At 39.1% G+C, this 24,271-nt stretch overlaps 1 long non-coding RNA gene across 1 annotated transcript in view; it reads left to right on the top strand.

The window, feature by feature from the left end:
• The window catches only part of LOC113924246, a 131,924-nt gene that overhangs the window by 16,301 nt on the left and 91,352 nt on the right, over positions 1 to 24,271 (top strand). The window lies entirely within an intron of this gene.

Below are 24,271 nucleotides of genomic sequence, written 5' to 3'. Positions count from 1 at the left end.
AGCACTTTGAAGCCATTGATTCCATGGATACTATTGTTAGAATTAGGCTAAATTAGTAAATAAAAACTGGATAGATTTAAGCATTACATAAAAATATATCAAATAGCCCAGAGTATTGAAAGAGAACCACAAAGTTGGAGGATTGATGCTACCTGACTTCAAGACTTACTACAAAGCTAGAGTAATGAAGACCGTGTGGCATTGGTGAAAGAATAGACAAACAGAGCAGTGGAACAGAATATAGAGCCCCAAATAGACCCACATAAATATAGTCAATTCATCTTTGATAAAGGGGCAAAGGCAATACAACGAAGCAAAGATAGTCTTTTTACCAAATGGTGCTGGAACAACAGGACATCCACAAGCAAAAAAACTCATTTTGACACAGGCCTTCCATCCTTCACAAAATTAACTCAAAATGGCTCATAGACCTACATGTAAAATGCGAAACTATTAAACTTTTAGAGCATAATGTAAGAGAAAACCTAGAAAACCTTGGGTACAATGATGCCTTTTTAGATATAACACCAAAGGCATGATCCTTAAAAAAAATAATTGATAAGCTAGGACTTCATGAAAATTAAAAACTTCTGCTCTGGGAATAATGATATCAAGTGAATTGGAATAAAAGCAGCAGAATGGGAGAAAATATTGGCAAAAGACACATTTGATAAAGAACTGTTTTCCAAAATATACAAAGAACTCTTAAAACTCAACAAGAAGAGAACAAACAACTCAATTAAAAAATGGGCCAAAGATTTCAATAGACATTTCATCAAAGAATATATACAATTGGCAAATAAGCATATGAAAAGATGCTCCGTATCATATGTCATCAGGGAATTGCAAACTAAATGAGATACCACTGTATACCTTTAGAATGGCCAAAACCTGGAGTCCTGACAACACTAAATACTGGGGAGGAAGTGGAACGGCAGGAACTCTGATTCATTGCTGGTGGGAATGCAAAATGGTGGAGCCCATTTGGAAGAGAGCTTGGCAGTTTTGAACAAAACTAAATATATTCTTACCATACGTTCCAGCAATCGTATATCTTGGTATTTACCAAAAACTTGAAAACTTATGTCTACACAAAAACCTGCACACAGATGTTTATAGCATCTTTATTCATAATCACCAAATCATGGAAGTAACCAAGATGTCTTTCCACAGGGAAATGGATAAACTGTGGTCCATCCAGACAGTGGAAGACTATTCAGCTAAAAAGTAATGAGCTATGAAGTCATAAAAAGACATGAAGGATCTTAAATGCATATCATGAAATAAAAGAAGTCAGTCTGAGAGGGCTCCATACTGTATGATTCCATGTGGCATTCTAAAAATGGCAAAGCCATGGAGACGGTAAAAAGATCAGTGCTTGCTGGTGGGAGGGGGAGGGAAGAGATGAACAGGCAGTGAAAATACTCTGATATTATAATCATGGATATATGTCATTATACATTTGTCCAAACCCATAGAATATAGAACAGCAAGAGTGAACCCTAAGGCAAACTTTGGGTGATTATGATGTGTAATTGGATTACGATGTGTCCCTGGAGGCTCATCATGTGCTATTCTGATGAGTGATGTTGATAATGGGGGAGATTATGTATGTGTGGGGGCAGGGGGTATATAGCAAACCTCTGTATCTTCCTCTCAATTATGTTGTATATGTAAAACTGCTCTAAAAAAATAAAGTCTTTAAAAAATACATAAAGAAAATGTTACATAAAGTATTAGTTTCCTATTGTTGCTGTAACAAATTGCCACAAAGGCAGTGGCTTAAAATAACCCACATTTATTATCTTACGGTTCCGGAGGTCAGAAGTCCTAAAGTCACTGTGTCAGCAGGGCTGTATTCCTTTTGGAGGCTCTAGGGAAAAGCCTACTCTAGAGTCCAAATTATCAGAGTATTACTTGCACGGTTCCTGTCCTTGGTGGTTCATCTAAAAAGGCATCACCACATGCAAGGTCCTCATAGTTGTCTTATGTTATCTTCCACCGATTCTATAGTTTTGCATTTTATGTTTAGGTCTGTGATCCATTTCGAATTGGTTTTTGTAAGAGTGTGATTTGTTTCATCGCCTTTTCCAGATTCTAGAGGTGACTTCCTTGGCTTGAGGACTTTTCCTTCTTCTGCTTCTGTCTTCACACCCCCTTCTTCTGACTCCGACCCTCTTTCCTCCCTCCTATCATGACACGAGGCCCGCCTGGATAACGTAGGACAATTTTCCCATTTCAAGATCCTAAATTTAATCACATCTGCAAAATCTGTTTTGCCAAGTAAAGTAACATATTCATAAGTTCTGGAGATTAGGACATTAACATCTTTGGGGAGTGTGCTTATTCTATCAGGTAATATACCTGGTCTGAATATATGGTGAAAATCATGAGGGTCTTATTTGAATGATTGAAAATTGGGAAATATTGTCTTACACCCCAGCTGCCTCTTTAAAGGACGTTTATGGATGTGACACCAGCTTCCTTAGAGATTTATGTAGTTGAAGGGTTAGGTAGAGGAAAATATAACTTCTTGTGAGCATTAATTGCCTATTAATGAGGACAACTGTATCATGGGAAAGGCCTTCAGACAGCAGGTAGATCTGGAGGAAAATCTGGGAGTCGGGGTTGGGAAGAGCTGATTTGTTCCACATAAAAGCATGAGAAGAATCCGAGGAAAGGGCGATGCTTGGCGTTGTTGGGGTGGCATGGGGCTGAGGGACACCTAAAAAACAGGATGCTGATATTTAATCTGGGTTTATTTTCATTCTTGCCATGTAACTTCATCTTGTGTCATGGGCGTGTGCATAAGCGTGTACTAGCGCACTCGTCTAGTGCTTGAAGAAAATTTTAGTTCCCATTGGACAGAATTTTTATCCCCACTCCTCCTCCTCCCAGTTAAGAGAAAGGCTGATTTTCACAGCTTGACCTTGAGGGCCAGGTTGTGAATGGATGGCGCTCCAGGACAGGTGAGATAACCAGGCCCCGTGAGAGCAAAACACTTGCAGACTTTGGCCTTGCACATCATCTCAGGTAACTCTCGCAAGAAGCTCTGAGACCCAGAGAGCTGATGCAACCACCTCAGGTAAACCAGCCAGGAGTTCAGTCATCTGTGTGACTCTATAACCGGTTCTGGAATTGGTGGGCATGGGCAAACATGCCTGGTCCCTGGATTTTGGAAACAGAATGGTCTTAATGCTAGAATCCACAGTTCACCTTGAACTCAATGTCACATTAACTAGATCCTCCAGTATCAACTTTAATGAGTATTCATTCCCCTAAAACTTAAAATGTGTGGGTAGCTATGCTACCCCATTGTTGGGGTATGCAGCAATGTATTGGATGTGAATCTGTACTGTTTCCCAAAATATGTTCCTTAGAACACCCTTGTCTCAGGATGGTAATAGGTGTCCATGAAAAAAAGGGTTCCACAAGTAAGGAAAATATTGAAAATCTATATCTATCTATCTATCTATCTATCTATCTATCTATCTATCTATCTATCATCTATCTATCTATCTATCATCTATCTATCATCTATCATTTATCTATCTATCATCTGTCATCTATCTATCTCCCTTTTGTCTGTCATTTATGTATTCCTTGCCAAAAGTCTCAGAGCCTCTAACGTATACATTGGGACTCTCCAAGAAGGAGATGTAGTACACAGCATTTCCTTGGGATCATTATTTAGGGAATGTGCTCCTGGCACAAAGAAGGTACTCTGCGAGGGTGTGTGGTATGAATGAACGAATGAGTGAATGTTATAGGTGATGCACCGCAGGAGTTCTATGCAGGGAAAGAAAACTTCCTGGATCAATATATAGCTCAGGACTATGGTCCAATGGAAAATATTTATGAAATAGTTATTATGCTAATAGCTACTGTTTACTAAGTACCTACTATGTGCTAGGCATGATGATGCTTTCCTATTCTATCTTTTTAGTTAAAATGGGATTGAAAGGTATGTCCAGTCATTTGGGAGGGCTTTTGTTGTCTCCATGGAAGTAATTTTTACAAAGCAATTGTGATAGTCCAACAAAGACTCAACCTAACCTGCCATCATAATAGGAAGGACTAAAGACCAGCTGACCCTTTAAGCCACTTGAAATACTAGCAATTAATGGCAGAGTGTTATGCATAATTAGATACCACTAGTGTGCAGCTCCTTTTAAAATGCAGCATTTACACTGGATGCCAATCTTTCCTTTAGTCAGGGAACCACCCTTGTACTGTACATTGTTAAGTGAAAGCAAGCAGCTAGGTTAAATTCTAATTAAATGTTGCCATTGTTATTTGAAAAATAACAGCTTAGCGTTGGTGTCAAATGGACTTTTATCAGCAGATGGAATGAAAGCATTTTGTCATTCGAGGGCTGTCTAATACATGTGAATGACACTGCCCGAGAAGCCTTCCTTGACTTTAGTTAAAGTTGAAACAAAGAGAATTAATATGGTAAGGATGTAAATGAGGGTGTCATTTAGCACAAGGAAAGGATTATGTTGTATCTGGTTTTCTTTGAGCTTCTACCGATGCTTTGTAAGCAGGTTGGATGTTTTCCTGTGCATTAAATTCCAAACATAACTCGTGTTCCTGGTTGACAGTTCAATGGACAAGCTGTTTTCTTTTCCTGTTGACAACTTCCCTAAACTGGCGATCTGAGCAGGGAAAGGAGTGCCTTTCCCCAGGGGCAGAAAGATAAAATATGAAAGAGAACTCTGAGTTTTAAGAGAACATGTACTTATCAAGAGGACAAACTAATTAAGTGTTGTGTTAGGACAGGGAGGAAACACAAGGCAGAGTTTCACATAGATACAGATCTTAGGGAGGCAACATAATGGCAGCATTGGCCGTCAGAGATTTTCTTACTGATTACTGGCTCAGCCCTCCTGTGTGCAAGTGTCGTGTAGGGTCCTTGTAATACAGGACAGTTACTGCCTCTGAGGCTCTGAGATTTTAGAAGAGTGAGAAGACTTACAGTTGAATGAGGCTGTAGGGTAGATAGCAGAATCCAAATGCCAGATCTCTCAGTTTCTATCCATGTGACCTTGGACACCCCTGTTAGTCTCCATTTCTTCATCTCTAAAATGGGAGTGCTAACATGTACCTCACAGGTTTATATGAGGATGAAATGATGGACTATATGAAAAGATCTACTTGGTTCTAGATAGTTCCCTGCATACACATAACTAGCCCTCAGCAACCTGCTGGTTTCCTTTCTCCTAATGCCTCCCTTCTTGGATTGTAGAATAACTTCTATTGGACCAGCACGAAGAGGGTTACGTAAAGAGAAATAGTTCACACCCATCCTAGACAATGATATTGAATGAGAGAGCAACCTGATCAAGGTACCTTTTTCCTTTCTCACTGGGGTTGACTCTGAGCACATCTGGCTAGACATCATTCCGTGTTTGGGAATGATCTCAGGAGAATGGTATTATCGTCTTTTACTATCAGCTTTAACTCGCACATAAGTGTTGATAGCATTTACTTTTTTATCCTGCAGACATCCACTGATGACATGGGTAGTGTGGGTGAGTGATGGGTGGTCTTGACAGATGAATGGGAAGAGCTAGTGCTCTGGCATCAGGTTACTTAGCAGCTATGTGCTTAGGAAAGTTGTTTAACATCTATAACATATGGAGACTAATTTTTACCTCGCAGGGTTGTCACAGTGCTTAAATGAGACAATATATTGTAATGGTTAAATGAGATAATATGTTACATAATTCATCTATATATAATACACCTGCAATATATAAATGGGTTGGTACCAAAATTTACATATAATATTATGTCTTAAAGACCATAAGTTCCTTACTTGCCAGGTTGTGTCTTATTAGAAAAGCAACTGTTAGTATATCACAGTTAAGTGTGTGAGCTCTGGAATCAATCCTGGAGTTTAAACCTTAGCTCTGCTACTTACCAGTAGGTGTTCCTGAACAATGTATGTGTCTCTGAAACTTGATATCCTGAACTTGACAATTCGGATAATAATGCCACCCTCACAGGGTGCTATCAGAATTCAGTAGTGTATATGAACCTCTGCTTAAGGATGAGGTACAAGCAGGCTGGTAACAGACTAACCCTTCCAAGGACAAAAATTTACAGGTTGGAAAAATAATAAAGACAGCTGGTTGAAGACGTCAGAGAACAATCAAGGTGGCAATGACTTTTGGTAATCTCCTATTTCTTCATCCAGGTAATGGTTACTTAGATGTGTTTACCTTGTGCAGATTGATTGGGTGGCACTCTCATGAGCTGTTCGGTATGTAGGCTATAGTTCAATAAGAAAAGTTATTAAAAAATGGGATAGGTTTTCAGAAGCACAGATTATAGCACTAGAATGAGGTATGTGCATCCAGATGTTATCCGGTATGTATGTATGTATATGTATGTATGTATTCCAATAGAATTGGAAGTCAACCTTAGAAGGAGGTCAGAATAGGGAGAACTGACGGCCTTAGCAGATTCTTGGTTTTGTCTCTGATTCCTTCTTCCCTCACTCTCTGTCCACCACTCAGCAAGCCTAAGGTCTGCAAAGTGGAACAGAAGACTTTGGGGTGAAAGTCAGTTTTAGAGCTCCGTTAGTTCCTGCTTTTGTCTTGTTTGTTTTTGCCCTGCACCTTCCTGACATCTGCACTGACTGACTTAGTGATGCATCGAAAAGATATTTTTAAAAATTTTCATTTAGTATTTTAGTGGTTTTTCACTGGACAGGTGTCTAAGATACCTGGCCTGCCATCCTGCCAGAAATAAAAGTCTCATCAATGTATTATCCAAGAAAAGGCAGTTCTCATTCAGCTCCAGCTTTTGAAATATTTTTTCCTCACTGCCATATTATATTCTCCTATGTAGATCATGTCATTCATTTGTTCACTATATACCTCCTGATAACCTACTGTGTGCCAGGCACAGCTTTGGATGCTGAAGCTACAGTGAACAAAGTAGACCCATTGTGTAAAAAAAAAAAAAAAAAATCACACAGGCATTAACCTAATTTTGTGTATAATGGCTCCTGAAAATGTGTGTAAATCAAGTGTAAGAAAGTCTAAACAGGCTCATCCAGTATAAAGTGGAGTGTTCTCAAAGAGCTAAAAAATATTATAAAACCTCTATTTACATCTTGCCTCTTAGTTGCAATTTGCCAGTACATTTCCAACATGTCAGAATGCTTCTAAATTTGTTTTTGTTTTTGCTTTTTCATAATTAAACACACACTTGGTCGTGTTAAGCCTCATGAGTACCCGTTTGGAAGCTAAAGATTTGTTACTTTGGACACATATGATGATCTTTATCTCCACCTTGGTTCTATTAGGTTTATGACATTTACACTTCTATCGGAAAATTAACATTTTAGTTTTTTCAGTTTTTCACTTATTATATGAGATGAGGATCCAATGTTCTCCAACTTCACCAGACAAGATAACAGCTGATCTTTGTAAACTGCTTTGGGCACTGTGATAAATGAGCATTATCTTATTTAATCCTGGGATAGGAGGGCATCTGTGGACTATGTTATAGAACTGCATTCTGCTCAGGGATTTTATTAGAAAGAAAGAGAAATTGATGCATTAGAAAGATCATCATGGCATAATGAATAGTATACAAAAGAGATGATTAGCGTTCTTTCAAATTTCAACTTACTCAAATAGAGCGGTAGTTATTTCCATGAATGACTGATCTCTTGATTATACTTTTCAAGCAATACAAAGTCTAAGAAAGTCAATAACTTCTAAGTTCTAATTGATTTGGAGTGAATGTGTGGGACTTTCTTATCATGAACCAGGTGGAGGTGGGCTGAGATCCCCACTTTCCCCCTATTACTAGCCATGACCTTGAATATTGTACTTAACTCTTTGAACTTCATTTTATTTGGCTATAAATGGGAGACATCATGATAAACTCAAAAGGTCATGAAAAGGATAAAATTATTTGTAAAGTGCATATAGCTTGAAACTTGGATCAGAGTTGTCCAAAATATACTTGGGTCCCCATTTTCTGCAGTCAGGTATATTGTAAATATTCAATGAATATTTGTTGGAGGTGTTGAGGTATGATGTTAATGATTAAAATGGGGTATAATATTAAAATAAAATTAGTTATTGAAGTTGGAAAGAAGGTTAAAACCTTTCAAACTTTACTCATTCTTCCTTTCCTCATATGGAACTCTCTAAGGCTAGATGCCCTGGAATGGCCAGTTATTTGCTTAATTGTTTCATTTCTTTTCTAGTGAACCCTGGCAGAATAGCTCTATGACATAACATGCCCTCAGGCAAATAAGATTGTAGATAAGAAAGTAGGGAGTATGCATTTTTTCCTTCCGCTCTCGGCAGGTGAAGGTTCTACTTCACGGGATGCTGAGGGGACCTTTCCTGGCTTAGTCTTCCTTGGTTAGTCTTTTTAGGACAGAAAGCCGGGGCGGGAGAAGTGAGCTGCCTCTACTCATCTGCCTTCCCTCTGTCAGATGCTTGTAGAGGGTCACAGTACTGCTTTACGAGGGGAATGGGCTTGATGGAAAGGACATTTGCTGATTTTTAACTTATAAAGTCCTTAGGAAAGCCTTGGAAGTAGAGATCACCAAAGCTCCCTGATATCTGGTTTTCCTCTTCTTCCTGGGTCCACAGAAGACTATACTTCCCAGCCCGCTTGTCTTTTGGAGGGGCTACATGTCTGGTTTTCGTCAAAGGGTTGTGGCTAATGCAATATGTGTCCTTTCTGAGCCAAAGCATAGGGCATGCAGACATGAGATCTCCACACTCTCTCTTCTTCACTTTGTCTTGAGATGTCAGAGGCACCAAGTGAGACTCATCTACATCACTGAGTTACTGCACTGGTCACAGTTGCCCTGGAGTCCACTGCCCCACAGTGGGCTTTGCAAAAGTGAGAAGTAAACTATTATGACATTAAGGCGCTGAAATTCAGGGGCTATTTGTTACTACCTCATAATCTAGTTGATTCTGACAAATAAAGTCTTTTTAGGAAGGTTTGAAATGGGGAGCATTCCATGCTACCAACAAAATATCTTAAGATTCTGCCAGACAAATACTACTGTCTTATATTATGGAGGACCAAGCCTTGAGGTGGGAGGTGAGAGGAAGGGAAGCAGTGAATCAAGATAAGCTGCAACAGAATTACTGTATAAAATAACATCTGATTTTTTTGGGGGGGGTTGTGAAAATAGCTGTAAACTTTCTGCATTCTGTAATTCTCAAATAAACTCCATACTCTTTGCCTATCTCAAAAGAGTCCCTCTGAAGACTAGTTGTTTTCAAAATGTCTTGAAAATTGCTCGCAGCAGAAAGCAGCTACGTGCCTGTCTCTGGTTGAGCTCCTTTGCAAGCTGGGGATGGTAATCGTGAGACGTCAAGCTCCCATTCATCCTTTACTTGAAGTGAACATATCTGGGTCAACATGGAGGGATAGGGGGCTTACCACATCAAACCATGTGTTTGGCTCTGGGATTCAAAGATGATGAGACATACTCCCTCCCCTCAAGGAGCTCCCAGGCTAGTGGGAGAGAGATGCAGACATAACTCACTACAGAACAAGTTAGCCTGGGGAAGTGCTTCAGTAGAGGCATAAACAGCAACAACAAAAGCCAAGGTTCAGAGAGATTCACTCTGACTTGGGGAGCCTAGGAAGACTATATGTTTGAGCTTGTACTTGAAGGATGAGAAAGACCTTTATGGTTTTCTGTGAGATGCGAAAAACAGCCAGTGGTTGTATCTCTACCCTTTAGGATTTTATTTCTAAAACTGTGGAAACTCTAGTTCAGGAGATTTGTAATTTGGGCATTTTCAAAGCCCAGGCAACCAGAGATCTGGGCTAATGGGAAAATAGTCATAATATTGTCACTGAATGCAAGAACTTGTTGATATATTTTGCTAAATTGCCCTTATTAATTATTCATCAAATCTTTTTTGCTTCCTGCTCTAAAAAAATCTTGTTACAGAAATTAACCCACACATATACACACCCAGTTCTTGGCCCTTGGCAACCTTCCTAAGCAGAGTGTGTTTTCCAGATGTGTTTGTTGATGTGCAGATTTTGGAATTTGACAACAAAGAGTACATAAGGGGGGGTGGTAGGAAACTTAGAACAAATCTTCCATCCTATAAAAAGATCAGTGTTTCTTAACCTGTGGTTTCCAGAACATCATTTTTGAAATTTAAATAAAGGTAATATTTAAAAAAAAAAGATATGTGTGGTATGTTTTCAGTCAGTGTGCTAGCTACCAATTTATTACCTCTCTGCCCCCATTTCACCCTTCATTACCAGCTCCATCATGGAGGGCTAAGCAGTTATTCTTTATAGTGAACATGGTATTGAACTTTGTCAATAGAGGGTGCTGGAGAAACATTGCAGGAAGAAGGGGATGCTCTTCAGGTTCCAGACTCCCGTGTTCCTTTCTTTTTGCCTTTTTTTTTTTTAAGATTTTATTCATTTATTTGACACAGAGAGAGCAAGAGGCAGAGAGCAAGCACAAGTATGGGGAGTGGCAGAGGGAGAGGAAGCCTCCCTGCAGGGAGCCTAATGTGGGGCTTGGTCCCAGGACCCTGGGATCATGACCTGAGCCGAAGGCAGATGTTTAACCAACTAGCCACCCAGACACCCCTCTTTTTGTGTCTAAAAGCACCTTTGTCAACAGGCACTCAGCTCCAGCTGCATGCCCAGAGCATGCAATTCCTCAGCAAGCTCACAGTCACTGCCCAGCCTGGTGACCACCTCACACAGTCCCCATGGTGTGGACACTGTGCCCTCAGGCTTTGTGCTGCCTGGACAACTTTGTTGCCCACCCGTCTGTGCTCTGGATAGATGTTTCCTACTTACCTGCAGACTGCAGACCAGCTCTAGCTCAACAAACTTCTTGGCCATCCAGTGGGCTACAGCCAACCTTTTCCTCTGAATTCCAACCTTGGGGATGGAGTAGGGCCCTGTCTTCCAGGATTTTGTCCGTCCCTGGAAACTCTTCCTTGGCTCTAGGGCATTGTTTAGAATTCTCTTTACATCTTGATAGTTATTTCATTGTTACGCTGACAAATTCTTTACAGTTAGAGCATTAGCCCTGTTCAAGTTTCCATGTGGCTTCTGTGTTCATGGCTGTGGCAGGATAGCTTTGGTCCTCAAACACTTATTTTCAGGACCCTTTATACTCCTAAAATTATTGAAGACCCTAAAGAGCTTCTGTTCATGTCATGATATCTAATGATATTACCATATTAGAAATAAGTCTGACAAAATTTAAACACACTTATTAATTCCTTTAAAATGATAAACCCATTCCATGTTAAATCGCATTGAAGAAAACATATCTTTCAAAAAATGTATTAGTGAGAGGAGTAGTATTGTTTTGCATTTCTGCAAGTGTCTTTCATGTCTGCCTTAACGAAGACAGCTGGATTGTCATACCTGCTTCTGCAATCTGTTATGATTTATTGTTTAGTTTGAAATTTATGAAGAAAATCTGGCTTCTCACACGTATATAGTTGGAAAGGGAGGAGTAGCTAAGCAGCCGTTTTAGATGATTGTGGATGGTCTTCTTTGATGCCACACCCAAACTCAACAAATGGTAGTTTCCAAGAGGTTAGTTGTGATGTGGAATCTGAAATGAAAATCCATTGATCAATCTTATACTTTGAGAGCCTATACAGTATCAAAAAACCACATTCATCAATATCACCAGTGATGTCATCAGAAAAATATCTCTAAGTATTAGAATCTGTCAGGCTCATAGTGATATATACAAGTTTAGCACAATTCCAGTGTTCAATTGAAAACCTGAAGTTGATCACTGGCAAGAAAATGTTTGCCTAATAACAAAGTCTAAAGAACCATAATTTGTCTGTCAGTCATCCTTTCCAATTAAAATTTTTTTTAAATGAAAAAGTGGCTAATTCAGCTTACAACTCAGATGATTACAAGTGTGTTTCCTCAAGACAAACCATGATATTTAGGGATGCCGCAACAGAGTTTTATGCCTACTTTCCATTTCATTACAAAGAATATTAAGAGGATGTATGTTTGGGGCGCCTGGATGGCTCAGTCAGTTAAGCATCTGCCTTTGGCTCAGGTCATGATTCCAGGGTCCTGGGATCGAGCCCCACATCAGGCTTTCTGCTCAGGAGTGAGTCTGTTTCTCCCTCTCCTCTGACCCTCTGCTTGCTTGTGCTCTCTCAAATAAATAAATAAAAATCTTAAAATAAAAAGAAAATGTATGTTCAAGGCTGAGATTTAATGAAATTAGTCCTTCATTTCTCTTCTTTTAAGGATGAAATGAAACTTCCTTTTTTTTTTTTAAAACGACTAGTGCAAGGGGTGAAGAATATAATGACTTCTAATACAGTTTGGTGTTACTGCTTCAACTTGTGAAAAGGACCAGCAGTTTTACTCACCATTACTTTTCCAGCATTAATGTAAATGTCAGCATGTTGAAAAGGCAAACAATTCGTATCATTGCGAAGATAGTTTCGACTTCCTGGATGCCCTGAAGGGCTCTGAGGATCCATGGGACTGGAAGACCACACTTTGAGGACCACTAGAATAGTTATATTGTGATAACAAATGACTACAGTTCTTCAGGAACATAAACCATAAGGGCTTATTATTTCTTGCTCATATTTCATGTCCATATAGAATGATTAAAGGTTTGTTTTATGTCATCTTCACTCCAGGACCCAGGATAGGAGCAGCCTGCTTCTGGAATATTAATGATTGTCATGGGAGAGGGAAGACACAAGAGAAGCCATGAGCTGGCAGTTAAGGTATCCATCCAGATACGGCTACAGGAAGTGATCCATATCACTTCCACCCTCATTTCATTGGCCACGCCAGGTCATATGGCCATACTTGAGTTCATTAGCATGGAGATGTAGATTCTTCCTTCAGCTAAGGCAACAGGATGGGTGGCAAACAGTTGTACAATTTATCACAGTAGTCATAGAAAAGTAGGAGATGTTTCCTAATATGCTCCTTTCCTGGAGATTCACAATAAAGGCATAATAAAGACATGGAGAAAATCTGCAGTAAAGAAATACTGCCCTCGGTTTACTTGCGAGTAGGGCTACAGAGAGGATATTTTAGAATTATGGCCTGGATGCTCATTTCCCCCTCACTGCTTCACAGTTTGCTGGTCCTGGGCTGAGAAAATGCCAGCCCGGACCAGGTCTTCCCTCAGGCTCAACAACAGGTGAAAGAATACTGGGGTCATTATTCAGGAACTGACCAACTGAGGCTCACTCTAAGACTTTCCCGATTTTTTTTTTTAAGTTTTTAATTTTAATTCCAGTATAGCTAACATATAGTGTTATATTAGTTTCAGGTGTACAATAGAGTGACTCAGCAATTCTATGCATTACTCAGTGTTCATCATTTAAAGTGTACTCTTAATCCCCTTCCTCTATTTCACCCAGCCCCGACCCACCTCCCCTATGGTGACTATCAGTTTGTTCTCTGTAGTTACGAGTTTATTTCTTAGTTTCTCTCTCTCACTCTTTTCCTTTGTTCATTTGTTTTGTTGTTTAAGTTCCACATATGAGTGAAATCATATGGTATTTGTCTTTCTCTGACTCACTTTTTTCACTTAACATTATACTCTGTAGCTCCATCCCTGTTGTTGCAAATGGCAAGATATCATTCTTTTATGGCTAATAGTCCATTATCTATATCTATATATCTCACATCTTCTTTATCCATTCATCTATTGATGGACACATGGGCTGCTTCCATAATTTGACTGTTGTAAATAATGCTTCAATAAACATGTATCCCTTTGAATTAGTGTTTTTGTATTTTTTTGGATAAATACGCAGTAGTTTGAGTACTGGATCATAGGGTAGTTTACTTTTAACTTTTTGAGCAAACTCCATACTGTTTTCCACAGTGGCTGAACCATTTTGCATTCATGCAACAGTGCATGAGGGTTCCTTTTTCTTTTTTCTTTTCTTTTCTTTTCTTTTCTTTTCTTTTGTGTGTGTGTGGCTCCATTTATTAATTCAAACATTGCTTTATATTTAAAAAAAGTATATTTTTTCATACACATCTTATACATTACTTGTTAAATTTGCTACTAATTATTTTGTAGTTAAGCATACTCTCTGAATTACTTTTTTTAAAAAACATATAATGTATTATTTGTACAGGTAGAGGTACAGGTACCTGGTTTGGGGGTACAGATCTGTGATTCATCAGTCTTCCACAATTCACAGCGCTCACCATAGCACATACCCTCCCCAATGTCCATCACCCAGCCACCCCATCCTTCCCACCCCCACCACTCCAGCAACCCTCAGTTTGTTTCCTGAGATTAAGAGTCTCTTATGGTTTGTCTCCTTCTCTGGTTTCATCTTGTTTCATTTTTCCCTCCCTTCCCCTATGATCCTGTCATGTTTCTCAAATTCCTCATATCAGTGAGATCATATGATAACTGTCTTTCTCTGATTGACTTATTTCACTTAGCATAACACTCTTTAGTTCCATCCATGTCATTGCAAATGGTAAGATTTCATTTTTTGATGGCTACATAATATTCCATTGTATATATATACCACATCTTCTTTATCCATTCATCTGTTGATAGACATCTAGGCTCTTTCCATAGTTTGGCTATTGTGGACATTGCTGCTACAAACATTGGGGTGCAGGTATCCCTTCGGATCACTACATTTGTATCTTTGGGGTAAATACCCAGTAGTGCAATTGCTGGGCTGTAGGTAGCTCTATTTTCAACTTTCTGAGGAACCTCCATACTGTTTTCCAGAGTGGCTGCACCAGCTTGCATTCCCACCAACAGTGGAGGAGGGTTCATGAGGGTTCCTTTTTCTCCACATCCTTGCCAACACTTGCTTTTCTTGTGTTTTTGATTTTAGCCATGCTGACAGATGTGAGGTGGTACCTAATCACAGTTTTGATTTGTGTCTCCCAGATGATGATGAATGATCTTGAGCATCTTTTCATGTGTCTATTGGCCATCTGCATGCCTTCTTTGTAGAAATGGCTTTTTGTATCTTTGGACCACTTTTAATTGGATTATTTGCTTTTTGGATATTGAGTTGTATAAGTTCTTTATATATTTTGGATGCTAACCCTTTGTCAGATATGTCATCTGCAAGTATCTTCTCCCATTCCCTATGTTGTCTTTCAGTTTTGTTGATTGTTTCCTTTGCTGTGCAGAAGTTTTTATTTTGATGTAGTCTCAGTAGTTTATTTATTTTTTTATTTCCCTTGCCTCAGGGGACATATCTAAAAAACTGTTGCTATGGCCAATGTCAGAGAAACTACTGCCTGGGCTCTCTTCTAGGATTTTTATGGTTTCAATTCTCACACTTAGGTCTTAATCCATTTTGAGTTTATTTTTGTGTAAAGTCCAGTTTCATTCTTTTGCTTGTAGCTGTCCAGTTTTCCCAACACCATTTGTTGAAGAGACTGTTTTTTTTTTTAAGATTTTATTTATTTATTCAAGAGAGAGAATGAAAGATAGAGAGCATGAGAGGGAAGAGGGTCAGAGGGAGAAGCAAACTCCCCGCTGAGCAGGGAGCCCGATGTGGGACTCGATCCCGGGACTCCAGGATCATGACCTGAGCCGAAGGCAGTCGCTTAACCAACTGAGCCACCCAGGCGCCCTGAAGAGACTGTTTTTTTTCCCATTGTATATTTTTTCCTCCTTTGTTGAAGATTAATTGACCATATAATTGTGGGTTTATTTCTGGGTTTTCTATTCTGTTCCATTGATCTGCGTGTCTATTTTTGTGCCAGTGCCATACCGTTTTGAGTACTACAGCTTTGTAATATGACTTGAAATCTAGACTTGTGATACCTTCAGTTTTGTTTTTCTTTTTCAAGATTTTTTTGGATATTCAGGGTTTTTTTTTTTGGTTCCATGCAAATTTTAGGATTATTTGTTTTAGCTCTGTGAAAAATGTTGTTGGTATTTTGGTAGGGATTGCATTAAATATGTACGTTGCTTTAGGTAGTATAGATATTTTAACAATATTTGTTCTTCCAAAAGATGATCATGGAATACATTTCCATTTCTTTGTGTTGTGAGACTTCCCTTGTTATCACTCACAGCTGTGCTAGTTGACAGGGACCCTGGATGGGGAGTATTTGTTTAGCCAAAGGCAGTTACTGAAACAACTAATGAGATTTGCCACCACCATGGTTTGGAGTACTCCACTGGTAGAGTGAATCTGAGCAGGAGGTGAATAACAAACCTGTGTCAGAAAGTTGGATGAGCTGTTAGGTTCTGGGAGGGCTCTGTCCATGACACCATAGCTTCGTGACTTACTAAGGGTGACCACCTGCTGGGGCCTAGAAGTCATCATAATTATCTTTGGTTATTTGTGGCCCTCTTCCAAGGCCCCAATATTCAGATAACCCATTATTTTAGTTCAGACTCCTTTGATTATGGTAAATCTTGATTATTGCCTATAGCCCAATCAAATCCTCCCTTCCCTCTAAGTCTAAATTAAATCCTAGTCCCCATGCCAGTTGTTCTTTCTCATAGCACTTTGTACCTTTTATGCACAGCACTTACCATACTTTGTAATGACCACTCTGTTTGTGTATTTCCTGTATGTGTTTCCACCTAAACTGCAAGTTCCATGATGGTAGAAATTGTGTCTATCTTGCTCATCACCCTGCCTAATGTGGTGTGTGGCATGTGATAGATTATCAATAAATATTCCCTGAGTGGACAAATGAGTAAATAAATGGAGGGCCATCCTGGAAATAAGACTTTTTAGGGTACACTTCCATGGCATTTATTGTTTGTACCATTTAAGCAGTGCTTATTATTGGAAGCGCCAATATCACCTTGATAAGTGGAAAATAAATTGCTAGAAAACAAAACTCTGACACTTGAAGATGGTGGGGAATTTTTGATTAGCATAATCCGGTAAGTAATAATAAATTTGTTTTCCCTCGAAAATGGTAGAAGACTTTTGAGAACAGTTTAGAAAAACAATTTTTTAAACCAAAACCCATTATTGACCAACTCCTTGATATCACATTGGGGAGAAAAAGGCTGCTGCATCAGGAAATTTTGCAGAGTATAATTGGACAAATATGAGCTTCCTTAAGTTTCACCAATGTATGAGTGTGCCTGGTATCAAGTTAGGGGTAAGAATAGCTCCAGCCTAGAAATATAGGTGATAAAACCTGTGAACAATGGCAGATGGGGAAGCAGAGAACTCCTCTCAATTAGCCGGTGAAACATGGTACATGGTAGCCATGCTCCCAATGTAGCCTTACATATAGTAAACATGGGGATTAAAGGAGGGTTTTTGAAAAATATTGAACAAGAAACACAAACAGTTGGATCAGGACAGGAGCATTTCTTTCCTTTAGATTCAGTAGTTCCCTAATGAGAATTGTAGTTAAAACCAGAATTGTACCATAGTTAAATCTTTGTATTTTGGTCATTTCACTATCCATGAAATATACTCAGGAAAACTATAAAGTAAGCTGTGTGTATAATTATCATTTCATAGTTGAGTTTAATTTTACTCAACTACTCCACTGTTATTCAAAATGTATATATTGAAAAAGAGCCATGCCAGGGTGTTTGAAGAAAAGGATGGGAACTGTGTTGATCTATCATTTGTATTCAAGATTTCAAGTGGGCAGAATGAGTTAGCAGCACTCCTTACAAAAGTGCCCTGTTTATGTTTGGATGTAGAAAGGCGTTATGTGGTCTTGTATGAATTTTTTTTTTTACATCTACAGATCTTACTGATTATCCTTTAAATGCCTTGAAATCTAAGGATATTTTCTCATTCTGTTTTGCTTTTCTGCACAGCATCCAGGATAGTTGCCTGGGCTTATTAGGTGCTAGATAAATATTTGTTATTTGTTGACAAACTGATTATTTCTTTGGCCCTTTAAACTATTCAAGCTTTTAAGATGGGTCTTGAGTTATAACTGCTCTATGAAAGTCACCGTATGAATAGTCAGGTGACTTAGCAAATGCCATTTTCATTCTTGCCTTGAACCTTGCTCACACTGCTCTCTCTCTCCTCTTCCCTCCACTGATTTTTCACTTTCCAAAGTCTGTTTCGGGTTTTATCTTCTCCACGCAGCCTTTTCTGATTGTTGCCATCCATGGTGATCTCTCATGCTGCTAAACATCTTATCTGCATTAGTATTTTTTAATTTTTTTTTAGAGGGGAGAGGTCAGAAGGAGAGGAAGAGAGAGAATCTTAAGCAGGCTCTACCCCCAGTGAGGAGCCTGACAAGGGGCTCAATCTCACAATCCTGAGATCATGACCTGAGTCAAAATCAAGAGTTGGACACTTAACCAACTGAGCCACCCAGGTGCCGCTGCATTAGTTCTTTATAATAAAATAGCTGATGACTTTTAGTTCAAAATTATCAACTTACTCAAATTGTGAATGGCTTCTTGGTTTGACTTTTTTCCTAAGTATGTAATGATCTTTATGAAAGCAGGGACCAAGTATTATCCATTTGGGGCATAGCTAGATCCTGGTGCTCAACTGATGCCCCGAGGAATCAATTGGCTCTGCCTTTCTTCATGTTGGTTTCATTCTCAGATTCTTTCTATGTGGTGACACGATGACTACCAAAAGGTCTAGCTTAGCAACCCCTAGTGGAAAGGAAATTTTTTCTAAAAATTTCAGCAAAAAATCTGGAATTGACTCTCATTGGTTCAACAGAAGGTCTTGAATTCAACTTTGAGCCAATCACTGTTGCCAGGAGGTTGCTCTGCTCTGATAGGCAGGCTAGAGGATCTGCCCACTGCTATGGTAACCATATATTCTGGATTTTATGGGGCAGCCCAAGTTTGTGCTTGTTGTCTTTGCTAAGTGGCTTAGCATTTACACTGGTTTCTTCCTTTTTAATAAAATATTATTAATAGTGAATTAAAATAAACAGAAATGGGTTTTGTAGACCTGCACTTTGTACTCCAATTTTTACCATGGACTCCTATAATTGAGTGAGAGAAGCATACGTAATGAACAGATTTGATTTTAGCCTATGGTGAAGCCTAAATGTCACCCAGTCATGAGGACTCTCTTGTCCTGACTCTTTTCTGACATGAAATAACTAACACCTCCCCTTTAAGGACAGCAAAGTGGATGCCTAGAGAGGAGCAGCTAGGACTTTCTAACTCTTTAGGTTATGGGTGGTGTTGGGTGCTGTCCCTACTGGTCACAGAGGTGACTGTGTCTTACGCCAGGCATCCAGCTGGTGGGATCAACAGGAAATGTGGAATCTATAGATAAGATGTATGTGAAGTATGTGGAGGAAATGTATGTTTGGCACAGAGAGTAATCTGCATTCTCTGGCTATGGTGGTTTGTCTATTATTGTGTGGTGAAATATGCAGCTATTTTTTTTTTTTTTAGATTTTATTTATTTATTTGAGGGAGAGAATGAGAGTGAGAGAGAGAGAGCACATGAGAGAGGGGGGGTCAGAGGGAGAAGCAGACTCCCCACTGAGCAGGGAGCCTGATGTGGGACTCGATCCCGGGACTCCAGGATCATGACCTGAGCCGAAGGCAGTCGCCCAACCAACTGAGCCACCCAGGCGCCCTGCAGCTATTTATTTGATTGCTAGGTAATGCTTTCCTGTTTTGTAATAATATTTATGTTATTTTGACAGCAATGAGCTAAAAAAGGGAATATTTAATGAAAAATTAGAGAATGACTTTCCATTTCTCAAGAGAGTTGATGATGAAGATTAGCTGGTACAAGGTATTTGTTGACATTTATCATCCACTATGGGGGGGGAGGCAAAATATTATTACTGAACATGTGAAACGAGAAGGCACAAATCTACTGGAGTATCAGAATCTACTTCAGAGGTGCCTGGGTGGCTGTCATTAAGCATCTGCCTTCGGCTCAGGTCATGATTCCAGGGTCCTGGGATCAAACCCCGCATCAGGCTCCCTGCTCCGCAGGAAGCCTGCTTCTCCCTCTGCCCCTGCTGTGTTCCCTCTCTCGCCATGTCTCTCTCTGTCAAATAAATAAATAAAATCTAAAAAAAAAAAAAAAAAAAAGAATCTACTTCAAATGTTGGCAGTTTTTTTAAGAAGATTGTGGCTATGTTCTCCTCTAGGATTCTGGTCGATTCCTGTCTCACATTGAGGCCTTTCATCCATTTTGAGTTTATCTTTGTGTATGGTGTTAGAGAATGGTTGAGTTTCATTCTTCTGTATGTAGCTGTCCAATTTTCCCAGCACCATTTATTGAAGAGACTGTCTTTTTTCCATTGCATATTTTTTCCCGCTTTGTCAAAGATTATTTGACCATAGAGTTGAGGGTCCATATCTGGGCTCTCTATTGTGTTCCATTGGTCTGTATGTCTGTTTTTGTGCCAGTACCATGCTGTCTTGGTGATCACTGCTTTGTAATATAGCTTGAAATCGGGCAACGTGATGCCCCCAGCTTTGTTTTTCTTTTTCAACATTTCCTTGGTGATTTGGGGTCTTTTCTTGTTCCATACCAATTTTAGGATTGTTTGTTCCAGCACTTTGAAAAATGTCATTGGAATTTTGATTGGGATGGCATTGACGGTACAGGTTGTTCTGGGTAACATAGACATTTTTAAAAAATGTTTATTCTTCTGCTCCATGAGCATGGAAAGTTTTTCCATCTTTTTGTGTCTTCTTCAGTTTCTTTCATGAGTTCTGTAGTTCCTAGAGTATAGATCCTTTACCTCTTTGGTTAGGTTTATTCTGAGGTATCTTATGGTTTTTGGTGCTATTGTAAATGGAATCGTTTCTCTAATTTCTCTTTCTACAGTTGCATTGTTAGTGTATAAGAAAGCAACTGATTTCTGTGCATGATTTTGTATCCTGTCACATTACTGAATTGGTGTATGAGTTCTAGTAATTTGGGGGTGGAGTCTTTTGAGTTTTCCACATAAAGTATCATGTCATCTGCAGAAAGAGAGAGTTTGACTTCTTCTTTGCCAATTCGAATATACTTTATTTCTTTTTGTTGTCTGATTGCTGTTGCTAGGACTTCTAGTACTATGTTGAACAATAGTGGCGAGAGTGGGCATCCTTGACGTGTTCCTGATCTCAAGGGAAAGGCTTTCAGCTTTTCCCCATTGAGGATCATATTCACTGTGGGTTTTTCATAGATGGATTTTATGAACATGAGGAATGTTCCCTCTATCCCTATACTCTGAAGAGTTTTAATCAGGAAAGGATGTTGTATTTTGTCAAATGCTTTTTCTGCGTCAGTTGAGAGGATCATATGGTTCTTCTCTCTCTTCTTATTAATGTGGTTCTATCACATTGGTTGATTTGCGAATGTTGAACCACCCTTGCATCCCAGGGATAAATCCCACTTGGTCATGGTGGATGATCCTTTTAATGTATTGTTGGATCCTATTAGCTAGGATTTTGTTGAGGATTTTGGAGTCCATATTCATCAGGGATATCAGTCTGAAATTCTCCTTTTTGATGGGGTCTTTGCCTGGTTTGGGGATTAAGGTAATTCTGGCCTCATAGAATTCCTTCTATTTCTATTTTTTGAAATAGCTTCAGGAGAATAGGTATTATTTCTTCTTTGAATGTTTGGTAGAATTCCCCTGGGAATCCATCAGGCCCTGGACTCTTGTTTTTTGGGAGGTTTTTGATCACTGCTTCAATCTCATTACTGGTTATTGGCCTATTCAGGTTGTCAATTTCTTCCTGTTTCAGTCTTGGGAGTTTATAGGTTTCTAAGAAGGCATCCATTTCATCCAGGTTGCTCAGTTTATTGGCATGTAGTTGTTGATAATAATTTCTAATAATTGTTTCTATTTCCTTGGTGTTAGTCATGATCTCTCCCCTTTCATTCATGATTTTATTAATTTGGGTCCTTTCTCTCTCCTTTCGGATACATCTGGCCAGTGGTTTATCGATCTTATTAATCAAGATAAAAGCTTCTGCACAGCAAAGGAAACAGTCAACAAAACAAAGAGGCAACCCACAGAATGGGAGAAGATATTTGCAAATGACACTACAGATTAAGGGCTGGTATCCAAGATCTATAAAGAATGTCTCAAACTCAACACCCAAAAAACAAATAATCAAGTCAAAAAATAGAAGACATGAACAGACACTTCTCCAAAGAAGACATACAAATGGCTAACAGACACATGAAAAAATGTTCATCATCCTTAGCCATCAGGGAAATTCAAATCAAAGCCACATTGAGATACCACCTTACACCAGTTAGAATGGCAAAAATTGACAAGGCAAGAAACAAGAAATGTTGGAGAGGTTGTGGAGAAAGGGGAACCCTCTTACACTGTTGGTGGGAATGCAACTTGGTACAGCCACTTTGGGAAACAGTGTGGAGGTGCCTCAAAAAATTAAAAATAGAGTTACCCTGTGACCCAGTAATTGCACTCCTGGGTATTTACCCCAAAGACGCAGATGTAGTGAAAAGAAGGGCCATAAGCACCCCAATGTTCATAGCAGCAATGTCCACAATAACCAAATTGTGGAAAGAGGTGAGATGCCCTTCAACAGATGAATGGATAAAGAAGAAGTGGTCCATATATACAATGGAATATTACTCAGCCCTCAGAAAGGATGAATACCCAACTTTTATATAAACATGGATGGGACTGGAGGAGATTATGCTAAGTGAAACAAGTCAAGCAGAGAAAGTCAATTATCATATGGTTTCACTTATTTGTAGAACATAAGGAACAGCATGGAGGACATTAGGAGAAGGAAGGGAAAAATGAGGGGGGGAATCGGAGGGAGAGATGAACCATGAGAGACTATGGACTCCGAGAAACAAACTGAGGGTTTTAGAGGGTCGGGGGTCGGGAGATGGGTTAGCCTGGTGATGAGTATTAAGGAGGGCACGTACTGCATGCAGCACTGGGTGTTGTACGAAAACAATGAATCATGGATCACTGCATCGAAAACTGGTAATGTATTATATGGTGACTAACATAACATAATAAAATAAAATTTAAAAATAATTAAGACAAAAACAGAAGATTGTGGCTAATAATGATGAATTAATGTGCATGGTGAATGTAGATGCTTTTGAGTTTCATTCTGTGAAGCATAACTCTTCATTCAGATTGAGTGATTGCTCATTTAAATTAATTTTACTCATTTTCTATACCAAGTTTTCCTGTGCAATATAAAAAGTTATATAATAACTGTTAATGTTTTGACTCCATTAAGAAGAACTTTTTAAGCAGTTAAATGGTGCTAACTTTATATCTACCTCCTGAGATGCTTCAAATAGAAAATTAGTTAATTTCTGGGGAGTCGGGGGGCTCAGTTAGTGTAGCAACCATCTCTTGGTTTGAGCTTAGGTCATGATCTCATGGGTTGTGGTACTGAGCCCCATGTAAGGCTCCACTCGCAGCTAGGAGGGTCTGCTTGAAGATTCTCTCCCTCGCCCGCTGCCCCTCCCCCCACTTGAGCATGCACAAGCTCTCTCTCTCTGAAATAAATAAACAAAATTCTCTCTAAAATGAACAAACAGAGATTCTGTTTTTTATTTTAGAAAGAGAGAATACGAGCAGGTGGAGGGGCAGAAAGGGGAGAGGGAGAGGGAAAGAGAATCTTGAGTAGACTGGGAACTGAGCACCACCCTGACCCAGGCTTGATCCAGCGACCAGGAGATCACCACCTGAGTGGAAACCAAGAGTCAGTGGCTTAACTGACTGAGCCACCCAGGCGCCCCAATAAATAAATCTTGAAAAAAAAGAAAATCAGTTAATTTCTATAATGGTTTGAATTTTTCACCAAACTATTGGAAACAAATAAATCTGGAAATTCATTCTATTGAAGGTGAAACACTGTAATAATAATAATAATAATAATAATAATAATAATAATATAACATTATTGTGAATATTTTCATAAATTAAATTAAAAAGTTTAATATTAAAGATGAAATTACTTTTAACATAATACAATTTTTGGTGCAACGCAATGTTAAAGTAAAACAAAATTTTTACCAAACTGTGAAATGTATAGAGCTAAGTTGTGCTTGGAATTAGCTGCATCCAAATTAGCTGTGATATTCTACTAATTAATTTGGGGCGCCTGAGTGGCTCAGTCAGTTAAACGTCTGCCTTTGGCTCAGGATATGATCCTAGGGTCCTGGGTTTTAGCCCCGCATGGAGCTCCCTGCTCCCCAGGAGCCTGCTTCTCCCTCTCCCTCTGCTGCTCCCCTGCTTGTGCTCTGTCTCTGTCAAGTAAATAAATAAAATCTTTAAAAAAAATAAAATAGATACACCAAAACAAATTATGTAATATATGGTGATTAACATAACAATAAAA

Source organism: Zalophus californianus, chromosome 2 (assembly GCF_009762305.2).
Source record: "Zalophus californianus isolate mZalCal1 chromosome 2, mZalCal1.pri.v2, whole genome shotgun sequence".
In the NCBI taxonomy this organism is placed as follows: Eukaryota; Metazoa; Chordata; class Mammalia; order Carnivora; family Otariidae; genus Zalophus; species Zalophus californianus.
The sequence above is the reverse complement of the archived record's forward strand: the minus strand, read 5'-3'. Positions and strand labels throughout refer to the sequence as shown.